Source organism: Pleurodeles waltl, chromosome 4_1 (assembly GCF_031143425.1).
Source record: "Pleurodeles waltl isolate 20211129_DDA chromosome 4_1, aPleWal1.hap1.20221129, whole genome shotgun sequence".
Lineage (NCBI taxonomy): Eukaryota > Metazoa > Chordata > Amphibia > Caudata > Salamandridae > Pleurodeles > Pleurodeles waltl.
Window position 1 is genome coordinate 688,308,329 of NC_090442.1, and position 12,991 is coordinate 688,321,319.

The window sequence follows — 12,991 nt, forward strand, 5'->3', positions numbered from 1 at the left end:
ATTAGGAGATAATGTAAAGGTGTTAGTTGGTGGGGATTTTAACTGTAAATATGAGCCTGTCTTGGGTTTGGAAAAATTACTTGATGAACAAGATGCTGCTAATGATATCTTGCCCTTAGAATCTGCAAGTTCAGTTAAAAGCACAAAAGCCGCTTTACAGATTTTACAGTTGACTGTGGTACATGATCTAAGGGCTTGTAATGGTCGATTCCGATCAGACAGACCAGCAGCTCCAACCTATTTTAAGGGAAATTCTAGGTCACATATAGATTTTGTAATGGCTACCCGGAATATATGGGACCAAATAACCGATTTCAAGATAGACCATAGGACGGAGAGTGATCATTTCCCCCTCCAACTATGGCTAGACTCTCAATCATTTATTATTAGATCCGAAGAAGAGACCCTATTAAATACCACGGTCATGGAGTTAGAGGTAACCAATAACAGGCGTGCTCTAAGATGGCCATATATCTTGGGAACAGAAAAGACGCTGATAAATATTTACAATGTATTTACTGAAACGGTAGGAGACTTACAGTAAGCATTAGTGGGAACACAAGGTGTTCTTGATTTACATCTTAAGCTGGTAGATGCACTAACTCCACTATTGAGTAAAATTTATAAAAAAGATGGCAATAGGATAAGGAACCATCTCGAGACAGCAAACCCATGGTATAATAAAGATTGCCGAACAGCAAAATCAAGACTGATCCAGGCAGTAAAATCCGGGAACTGTTTGGATATAAAAAGCGGCAGACTAGCCTACAAAAACACTATGGCCCAAGCTAAAAAAGCATGGGATGAAAGTTTTTGGGAGGATCTCTTGAATGCAGCTAAGTTACGGGAACAGAGCATGTTCTGGAATTTAATCGCTAAGGGAAATAAGCAGGGTAGATCAACAAAGGATAACTTGGTGTGATCACTTCACTAAGCTCTATGCTAACAAAAAGGAGAGTTTGCCCGTCGGGGACTACGAGACAAACTTAGAAATGAGTATTGCTCCATTAAGTTTTAGAACTTTTAGTTTAGAAGAAACTAATAAGGCTTTATTAGCTGTGAAAATGGGCAAAGCCCCAGGCCCTGATAAAATTCCCGGCGATCTACTAAAATATGATGTGGATGTGTGGGGGCCTTATATAAATTACCTGAGTAATTCCATTGTGGCAGGCACACCGATCCCCGATTCTTGGAAAGGGGCAGAAATCATAACAATTTTTAAGAAAGGTGATCGCTATGATCCAAGTAATTACCGCCCAATAAGTTTAATAGACATTTTTCAAAAGACATATGCCAGACACATTTTAAGTAGGCTTTTAGATTGGATTGAAGAGACTAAAATATTAACCAAATATCAGGCTGGTTTTAGAATAAAAATCAGTACGGTTGACCAGGTGTTTAGGTTTATGTGCATCTGTTGGAAGTATATAAACATAAGGAAGGGTAGCCTCTATGTGGCATTTGTGGATCTAAGGGCCGCCTTTGATCTTGTTCCGCGCAATTTGTTGTGGATTACACTAAGGAACATGGCGGTCCCTGGGGAACTACTTAAAGAACTTATCAAGCTTCACACAGGGAACTATGCAAAAATTAGATGGGGAAAAGAAGGTGAAACCTCAAGGGCCATACCTGTAGACCGTGGTGTGCACCAAGGTTGCGTGTTAGCACCTACACTCTTCTCATTATATGTTAATGATATTCCGAGCTATTTAAGGAATTGTGTACATGACTCCCCGAAGCTAGGTGGTGAGCCGGTTACGGCATTATTATTTGCCGATGATACCATCCTTATTTCCCAAACTCCGAGAGGTTTGCAAAATTTGGTGGATTCATTCCAGAAGTATTGTGTGGGGAAGGGGCTAGAAATAAATCCTACCAAAACTAAGTACATGTCCATAAACCCCAAGAAATCCCTCAGGATTAATCTGTCCTTGGAGAATCAAAAACTGGAACAGGTAGGGAGTTTTAATTATTTGGGGTTAATGCTGGATAGTAACCTGTCCTGGAAAGGGCAGATGGATAAAAGCATCTTATCCCTTAAACAAAACTCAATGCCTATTTTAAAAGTACACGGAGCTAGTTATTCTAAATCAATCTCACCGGCACTTGAAGTATATAAAGCGAAGGCCCAATCGGCCGCCCTTTATGGTGTTGAACTCTGGGGCTACTATTGTAACAATAATTTTGGAAAAACGGAAAACTACTTTGTACGAAGGCTACTTAAAATACCGACAAGAACTCCTCTAGTCCCTGTTTTCCTTGATATTAACCTTAAAAGAGAAGACTATCAAGCATTATTAAGACCACTGCTGTATTGGGTCAGGTTATGGGTAACCCCAGAGTTGAGTGATTACAAGAGTGGATTGACTGAATTAACTCAGATAGATGGTTATATGAATACCACTTGGTTAAAATATGTATCTAAGTGGTATGAGAGATTAGGTTTATTACACCTATGGGAAGTTCCTCAGAACATGACAACACGTACCAGGAAATAAGTAAAGGACACCTTTTGGTCTTATGTCAACGGAGAGCTATTGCATAGTTCATCGATTGGTATTCTAACTTTGAATTTTTTGAACATAAAAGATACACCTAAATTAGAACAATTTTTGGATGAGATCTGTCCCCCACTGGCAAAAACACTATATCTACAGTTTAGGTATGGGGTCTTACAGATTAATGCTTACACATGCAATTGGGGAAGGGTAAAAGGTTGTGAATTGTGCACTCTCTGTACTAAAGAAGATGTTGTTCATCTACTCTTCTTTTGCCCAGTATACAAGAAACCAAGGGATTGTTGGATCAAACCCGTTTGTAAATATGTGGGGGTTAGATCCTACAAAGAAGCAGAGCGCATATTTCAGTCTAATACTTCACAATTAGTGGTGTTTGGCAAGAGTAGATTTTTATTTAATGTGTACCTTATCAGAAAACGACTTGGTCACAAGCTGTAATATTTTGTTAGGTGGCCCGCTCTTTCCCTTCCTTGTAAAGGTATATGATGCACTGTTTCTTCGACCCAAGTTAATTAATTTTTCAGTTCTGGCTTTTAATTAATTTATAAACTGTTATTCATATTTTTATATGCGGTACTGCTTAATCATGGAGACACCCATATATTTCTTGCCAATTGTATGTATTGTATCTTATATTTAATTGTGAAATGTACATATGTATGTTGTATTTATCTCTTGTCTTGACTTTTATGGCAATATTTGCCGAAATAAAGTTTAACGAACGAACGAATACCACCGCGCTGACTGCCGCCAACATATTGCCGCAGAGGCAAACATCCGTCCGCCAGATTATGACACATACACACAAAACCGACAGAAAACAACCACAACCACAAATCCGCCAGACACACTGAATGTGATAAACTGTCAGAACTACCACCAATACTGTTACACCACCAATACTACGCCCTCCAAATAATGACACACAAATCACCACAGTTGACATTTAACAACTGTAAACCATTGGTGGTGAACACCACTGTGGCGGATATGGCCACCCACATACAAAACAAGACAACACTGGCCAGGATAAAATACCCACACCTGACACAAATACACACACACCACACACTGACAAACAGCACTATAAAACAAACACCCACATCACCCACAATCCTTTGCTAACACAACAAGACGGCTACACTTTACAATGACAATCCAAAAGAGAACTGCACACACATCACAACTACCAATTCATCCGACATGCACCACACACCACACACCCCACCACATCGCACATCACCCTCTGCACAACCTACACACACCGATCAACACAAATGTCCCCACAAAGGCACCCCCATTTCACCGATGAGGAGTTGCGGTTCATGGTTGAGGAAATAGTCTGGGTAGAGCCACAACTGTTTGGAGCACAGGTCCAGCAGATATCCATTGCCAGGAAGATGGAGCTATGGCGGAAGATCATGGACAGGGTGAATGCCGAGGGTCTATATCAACGCACAAGGGACGACATAAGGAAGAGGTGGAACGACCTACGGGTTCCAGTGCAGCAAGGTACCAGCTCGCCATCAGGAGGACTGGCGGTGGGCCCCCACCTACTACCCAACAGCTGACAGTGTGGGAGGAGCAAGTCTTGGTAATCCTGCATCCTGAAGGACTCACTGGAGTAGCCAGAGGACTGGACAATGGTGAGTCAACATTTATTAACTATCACCCCCCATGCCTGCATGCCATCTGGACCCCTCACCCTGACTCCCATCACCCACTCCATCCCACACAGTGCACCACCACAATTAACAAACCTAAATGCCAAGCCCTGCATGCCATACCCACTGCATGCACATCCCTTCCAGCCCTGCATGTATACCCATCACCAATGCATGCACAGCATGGAGAACTAACAATCTCACTATCCATCACCATACACAACCAAAGGTGGCAGGGCAACAGAAATAATATAGGGGAAGCTAGGGATGCAGAATATGTCACAGACATGTAGCATAATACACCACTTACATCCCCACAGGTGCCCCAGCCAATCTCAGCCGGGAGGAGGTGCCACGGCTATACAGTCCCCCAACAGAAGATGCCCCCAGTGATGACAGCAACTCTGGAGATCTGGATGAACTCCCTGGCTCATCAGGGACCACTGATCAGTTGGCTACCCTAGCCCACACCAAGTCTACCATAGAGCCTCAGCACTCAGAACCCAACACCACAGCAGCCACCCAACATCCCCAGACCTCTGTCCCCAGGACACGTCAATCAGTAGTGTGCCCACCTGTACAGGGACCCCAGCCCACTCCTCACAGGCAAGACAATGAGGGTCCTGGGGTCAGTGAGAGTGGGCACCTGCTTCAGGGGACACAGGCAGGGGGGGCCAGGGACAGTTGGAAGACAGTTGTGCACCAGGGGAAGGACCGGAACAGCTGCCCAGAAGGCACTCACTAATGTCCGGGGGCTTAACAAGAATCGCAGGAAAGATGGGTCAGGTGATAAACATCATACAGGAGAATCAGCGGCTGCAGGGGGAACACCATCAGGTGATCAAGAAAGAATTGCAGTCCCTGAACACCACCATGGTCTCCACAGCAGGGGTGCTGGGTAATATGGCCAACATCATGAGGTACTACACAGCACACTAGCGGGCCCCTTCCACTAGGCAGTGTACTGACCAGCCTTCCACATCTTCTGCAGCCAGAGGACATGAGGCCCTGCCACAGGACCCACAGGACACAAGCACCCCTCCACCTGCAGAAGTTGAACCACCCCACAAATGGTCTCTGCGACCCAGACAGACATCAGAGACAGTTGCCAAAACCAAGACCTCCGCCAGGAAATGAGCCCCTCCTGAATGTCCTCCTTCTGCTCCACTGTGTCACCTAGTCCACTTTGAACTGGCATTGCTCCCATTTCCATGGCCCTTGGACACTGGACCTGTGCTACAAACAGACTGGCCCACTACAATGGACTATTCCCAACCATCACCCCACTCTATTGCGCTTTGCATTGTATACACATTTTTAATAAACACCTTTCGACACAACATGAGTAATAGTGCTTTATCTGAAGGTATTGAACTGTAATGAACTACATGATCCTGTATGAATGTCCAGTAATATGTTGATCCATCCTACAAATGTGTATACTGTCCGCAGTAAGGGAAGGCATAGGTGACAGTCAGGTTGGATGCAAAGGTAATGACTAGCATTATGCTACAGCCACACAGCACAACACTGAAATAGAGAAATGTTTAGTTCAACAGTCTTACCTGAGTGTCATTGGAAGTATTGTTGGATAATATGTGTCCTGTTGTCCATATTCTCCTCCTCTTCCTCCTCCTCACTGTCCTCATTGTCCCCTGCTCCCATAGCTGCATTGTCACCCCCTCCTCTTGCAGATAGGGCACATGCCGTATGAGGGCCAAATTGTGCAACATGCAGCACACAACTACAATCCTGCAGACCTTCTCAGGAGAGTAGCATAGGGATCCACCTGTCAGATGGAGACACCTGAACCTAACCTTCAGGAGCCCGAAGGTCAACAATCCTTCTGGTATACCCATGAGCATCATTGTTCCTATTCTCAGCTGTTCTTGGATTCCTAAAAGAGGTCAGGAGCCAGGACAGGTTTGGGTAGCCGAAATCACCTGCAAGAAGTGAGGGGCACACATTAGCCCTGCACAATGGCATGGAGTATGACTCCTGAAGGCATACACTGACAAACATTGAGTGGGGACTCAGGCTCACCTATTAGCCAAAATCTGTGCCTCTGTAGTTGTGTCATCAGCCACACTCTGTGCCTCTGTATTTGTGCCATCAGCTGTGGCACACTGCTATTCCTCAGGACAAAGGCATCATGAACTGACCCAGGATGCTTGGCAGTGACGTGGGAGATGTACTGGTCAGCAAGGCACATCATCTGGACATTGAATGAGTGGAAACTCTTCCTATTCCTGTACACTTGTTCATTGGTCCTGGCGGGGACTAAGGCAATATGGGTCCCGTCAATGGCCCCAGTAACATGTGCTATATGTCCCATTGCATAGAATCCAGCCTTCACAGTTGTTAAATCATCTACCTGGGGGAATGTGATGTAGCTGCACATGTGTTTGAGCAAGGCAGACAAAACCCTTGCAAGCACAACAATGGAGAACATTGGCTGTAAAATACCTGCAGCCAAGCCTACTGTCATCTGGAAAGAGCCAGTTGCCAGAAAATCGAGCACTGATAGTACCTGCCCAAGAGGAGGTATTACTGTTGTACAACAGATAGCAGGTAGCAGATCAGGCTCCAACTGTGCACACAGCTCTGTGATTGTGGCCCTATCCAGCCGATAGGTGAGTATGATGTGCCTGTCCTCCAGTGTAGCCAAGTCCACCAGGGGGGGCTGTATGCGAGTGGTTGATTCCTCCTACTATTCCTTCTCAGTGGTTGGTACCTAAGGGACCAAAAGTAAGAAGGTAGTGACAACAGGAACCATGAACACACTACAGCAGTGTACACAGAGCATGCTTGTATGTTGGACACTGGAATTGTCTAAGTGAGTACATTTGACTACAATGACATACGTATTAATCTGTACATGTGTAGTAGTGTTACAACATGGCAACTGCCTGTCCTAGATGCAGGGACAGGTGGAAGTGGCCTCACTCCGCTGTTGTTCGCTTCATGGTGGAAGGCGGTCTGCACCACCGTGCAATTCCTCATTGGCTAACATGGCCCTCTATGGAGTATGGGAACCAATGATGATCAACGCCAACGGTGACGGTGTTCACCGCCGAGGACGTGACCGCCATTTTATTTCCACCTCTTCACTTCCTTCCTGACATTCCACAGGTCGACATCTCCACTGCGTGTGCTGCTGTGACCTGTGTCTAGAACCTGCCATGGCGCGTGCAATAGGGGAAACACCCAGGCCTTCACGTCAGAGGAGTTGGAGAGGCTCGTGGATGGGGTCCTACCCCTGTATGAGCAGTTGTGTGGGCCTCCAGGCCAACAGGTGAGTACACCATGGGTAGTTACATGTGACATGGCTGCATGGAGACGTATGTGTGTGCTGGCATTGTGTCACTTGGGGGAGTATTGGCTGGTGGTTGTGTTAATGCAGGGGGACGGGTCATGAATGTGCCTGATGAGGTGCTAATACAGTTTATAGGCCATATGTATGGCAGGCTGGATTGTCTGGTTCACGGTGTCTCACTGTGGGAGGACCTGAGACGCTGGGCCCGGAAGACTGCAGAAGCCCAGCTGGGGATGGCCTCCCAATGAGGGAGGGGTTCCTGTCAGAACCTGACCCCCTCGGATGGCAAGAATACTGGTGGTGGCCTACCCAGAGCTGTATAGGTGCTTGAGGGCATCACTGCAACCACAATGGGGTGAGTATAGTGTGTTTGACAACCATCTCTGTTGCCTGGCATGGAATTTGGGTGCAGAGTACTAGTCAGTGGATGCCCAAATATGGCAGTTTAGACATTGCTGCGTGGTCCAGCTTAGTTTCATAGGGTGAAATGCATGTTTTTGATGGCTAGGTAGCTGGCTTTCCATGTAAGACAGGGCTTAGTTGGTCCCAGTTGGTGTGTAGCTGGCAGTGTTTGGCTCCTACCTACTGTGGTACTTAGCCAATGGTATGCCAGTGTGGTCCATACTGCCCATTCCCAGTCTCAGTGTGTGACAGTGATGTGTATGCCATTTGTGCTGGTGGTGCTGTGATTGACCCTGTACTCCCTTTCTTTCTCCCCCCCCTCTCCTTTTGTCATCCTGTCCATGTGTGCATTAGCATAATCTGGTGAGGGAGTAGGGACACTGGCGAGTGATGGAGCTGTAGCCCACAGGACCCAGGACTCTGATTCCTCCTCCAATGGGAGCTCCCTGGTAGTGGGCGACCCCTCTGGGACCACCCCAGGTACAGGTTCTACCTCCACCCCGTACCAGCACTGCCCTCCCAGTAGCTCCCCACAGAGTTGCCCGTGCCCGCACACCCAGGAGGGTGGGCATCTCCTTTGCCCCAGGCACCTCAGGCCTTGCCCTAGTCAGCCCTGCTGTCCTTAGTGAGAAGGCTATTGACCTCCTGAGATTCATCTCTGTAGGGCAGTCAACCATAGTGAATATCATCCAGGAGCTGGCATCCCAGAAGTAGCGATGCAATGCCTTTCTGGAAGGCATTCACGGGGGCTTGGCAGCCCTACAGAGATTGTTTCAGGCTCTGGCTTCTTTACTGACGGCAGTGAGTGTCCCTGTTTCTTTCATCCCCCCTCCAACTACCACTTCTCAGTCCCACTCTCCTCACCTCCAACCCATCCCGTGCACACATTCAGACAAGCATGCACACAAAACATCACACAAGACTCACAGAGACAAACACAGGCAGCACACTTCAGTCCACAAACACTCATACAGCCAACACACAGATGCATACACAACATTATCCACTGCCTCCACTGTCTCCCCCTCCTCTTCCTCATCATAGTCACATCCACACTCACACCTGCATGCACTGCATCAACAGTCCCTGAACCTGCCACCTGCACAGCCTTGCCTACAGTCACCACAACAGCAGACCCGCAGATGTGCACCCCACACACCACATGTGCAGTCACCACCATCACATCATTCAGCACACCCACCTCACTTGCAGGCACCACCACAACATCCATCCACATGTCCTGTTTGCCCTCCCCCACCCTGTCTGCCATCCTCCAAAGACACACAAATGCTCGCACTCAAACTCCCAACAGCCAACCACCTCACACACACACACTGTCCATGCACCTGCACTCAAGTCCAGCACACCTCCTCCTCCTACAACCACTCCCATTCCTCCTTACACATCCCACCCCATTGGCCCTAAGAAGCTTTTCCTTGCCTGCCTTTACCTCTTCCCTCCCCTCCCCCTCCCCCCATCCTGCCCATAACATGATGGTCCCACCCCCTAACCCACTACCTCAAGCATCTAGTCTGACATTGTTCCACCCACAAAGTCTCCAGCTGCCACTAAGGGGCACATGAATGCAATGCTGGCACCCATCCTCAAGGACACTCCTCTTCCCCCAAAAGGGAGGGCTAAAGTTCTGCCCCCTCCCAAACAGACAACAAATAGCATGGAGTCACATCCAAAACCTAGGGCCAAGGAGACCCTCCCCCAAGACAAAGGCAAAGCAGACCCCTCCCAGGACAAAGGCCAAGAAGACCCCTCCCAAAACCAAGGCCAAGGAGGCCCCTCCCAAAACTAAGGCCAAGGATGCCCCTCACAAAATCAAGGCCAAGGAGGCCCCTCACAAAACTAAGGCCATGGAGGCCCCTCACAAAACTAAGCCCAATGAGGACCGTCACAAAACTAAGGCCAAGGAGCCCCCTCCATCATCAGAGGCCAAGGAGCCCCCTCCAGAAGCAGAGAACAAGGAGCCCCGTCCATCACCAAAGGGAAAGGACCCGCCTCCAGAACTAGTGGGCAAGGACCCCCCTCCAGAAGCAGATGGCAAAGCCCTCCCTCCAGAACCAGTGGGCAATGAGCCCCCTTCATCACCAGAGCGCAAGGATCCCCCCTCCAGAACCAGAGGGCAAGCAGCCCCCTCAGTAATCAGTGGGCAAGGAGCCCTCTCCAGAACCAATGGCGAAGGAGTCCCTTCCAGAACCAGTGGGTAAGGAGCCCCCTCCAGTACCAGTGGGCAAGGAGCCCAATGTAACCCTTGGGCAAGTGGCCCCCTCGATCACCAGAGGGTAAGGACCCCCCTCCAGAATCAGAGGGTATGGTCCCCCCTCAGTAACCAGTGGGCAAGAAGCCCCATCCAGAACCAGTGGGGAAGGAGCCCTCTCCAGAACTAGTGGGTAATGAACCTCCTCCAGAACCAGTGGGCAGGGAGCCCCAACTGTAACCAGTGGGCAAGGAGCCCCCTCCAGAAGCAGTGGGAAAGGAGCCCCCTCCAGAACCTGTGGACAAAGAGCCCCCTCAGTAACTAGTGGGTAAGGAGTCCCCTCCAGAACCAGTGGGCAAGGAGCCTCCTCCAGAACCAGTGGGCAAGGAGCCCCCTCGAATGAGATGCCCCCCACACACCCACTCCCCCTGCCCACTGAGGTGCCTGCCCATTTTCAACATGATGCCCCTGAACAGTGGAGTCCTGATGTTGTCAGGAGTCAAGTTGGGGCTTGGACTTTGTCCTGTGGGCATTAGAAACTTTGAACTGACCTTTGGGTCTTCATGTATATATGCAGTTGTGTGTGTTTTTGGATTTTAAATATTCATCCAACATGATCACAGTGGTTGGAACAGAGGTATGTGTCCTGGCTTTCTTTGCTCCTGTGTACTGTTACCGTCGATTTACTCTACAGCTGGTTCTGGGTGTGTGTTATGTGTGTTTGGTGTCTATGTGCATGTGTGTGTGTCACTCTCCCCTGCCTCTCTCCCTCCTTTGTGTGCTAGGCGGCTGTAATCACCATCGTCTTCTTCGTCAGCGTTGGTGCTCCAGGACAGCCCTCTCGTGGTACAGCGTCGTGAAGACTTGCGGTTCAAGTTCCATGGCGGCCGGGGACTCCTCTGTGTCCATGGAGGTGAGTGTCTCCTTTTATATGATGTGTTTCCACCAGGCTTTTGGTGTTGTTACTACTGCCGCGGAAATCCTAGTGGTGTGCTATGTCAAAATATGATGGGCGGATCCATGTCTTCCGCCTGCCTGTAGGTGGCTACCGCTGTGTTCAGTGGTCATCGCTGGAGGTTGGTATGTTACATTGGCTGTCTAGGGGAGGGTTCACTGCCATGGTCATTATTTGGCTGTCATTACCGACGGACTGGCGACGGTACTACTGCCATTGCTGGCGTGGCTGTAACCTGACCGCCAAGGTCGTAATGACCACCTCAGTCAAATCTGCATTCATCTGCATACTAAATGGGTCTCCCTGGAGAAAGGGTGGAGAGGCTCTGACTTACATTTCAAAGGCCAGTGGCCTGCCTTCACACAAAGGACTGATAACCCCCCACACGGATCCTGGCAGACAGGGTTAGGTTGAAAGGGGAACTTATGCACTTGAGCACCACTCTTTGACGTTTCCCCACTTCAAAGACATTTTTGGGTATATAAATGGGGTCTCTGACCTATCAAATCAGGCACTTCTGGACATACACCTGTACTTTGTCAGAGACTCTGCCTGGGTGCCCAAAGGACTTATCTGGACTGCTTTGCTAAAGGACTGCTTTCCTGCTTGTTGCTCTGTGCCTGGTGCTTCTGACTCTGCTGAAAGGACTCTGCCTTCCTCGCAAAGTGCTATCCAAGGGCTTGGTTTGAGTTTGCATACTGTTTCTGAAGTCTCAGGGCCAACAAAGACTTCATACACTCAGTAAATCCTTGTGCATTGGAAAATCAATGCCAAGCTTGCAGAAATAGATGCAGCACCTGCACGGCTTGAAAATTGCTGCACCACTGCCCAGAACGATGCAGTGCTGGACTTGACACTGGAAATCTGATGCAGCACCTGTCTTTCAGCTGAAAAACTCACTGCAGTGCCTAAAAGATCAATGCAGCACCTGCTCCTTTCTACCAGCGTATCCAGGATTTTCAACGCATCATCCCTGGGCATCAAAATATCCTCCCATTGCAGTGAGGACTCATGGCTGCTCTCCTGGAAATTGATGCATCACTTTGCAGTGTAGAGAGAAACAACGCATCATCTGTGCCATGCCAGACAATCCGATGCAGTGCCTTTTTTTTCAACGCATCTCCTCTTCTGGGCCCTGTGAATTGTTATTTTTGACTCATCCCAGGTTCTGTGTTTTACAAGGATATAACCACTGATACTTAAGGATTGAGACTCTTTTAAACTTTAAACAGTGATATCTCAACTTGTGCATATTGGATTTTTGTAGTTTTTATCTTGTTTTATTCAGATAATTATTATCTATTTTTGTAAACCTGTGTGGTGTTTCCACTGTGTTACTGTATGAGTTATTGCACAAATACTTTAGACATTGCCTCTAAGTTAAGCCTGCCTGCTCTGTGCCAGGCTACCAGAGGGTGAGCACAGGATAATTTGGAATGTGTTGTGACTTATCCTGACTAGGATCGTGGTCCCTACTTCGACATGGGTGTACACCTCTGCCAACTAGAGACCTCATTTCTAACATCATTACTTCTATGATTGACAGTACATCATGTAGCGAACATCAATTTGGCATGTGGTGTGTACGTGGCAACCTGAAAGGCAGAGTGAGCCCGAATAGTCCTTCAAAACAACAGTTTGGCAAGGCCAGATAAGGTTTGAAATCTCAGTGGCAACACACACATAGGTCCCTCGCCACACACCTCACACATGCAACATGCATACACTGCTCATGCTGTCAGGCAAATACATGTTATCTCACATTGACAACATCCATGTGGTAAGAGATGTATGGGGATGGCTGTGATGTCACCTCACCTAGTTTTGTGCATCCAACATAAGGTAGATCAGGGTACACTGAAAACACACACATGTATTAGGACTCAACATCTGGCACTGAACATACATACATACATAATAAATCAC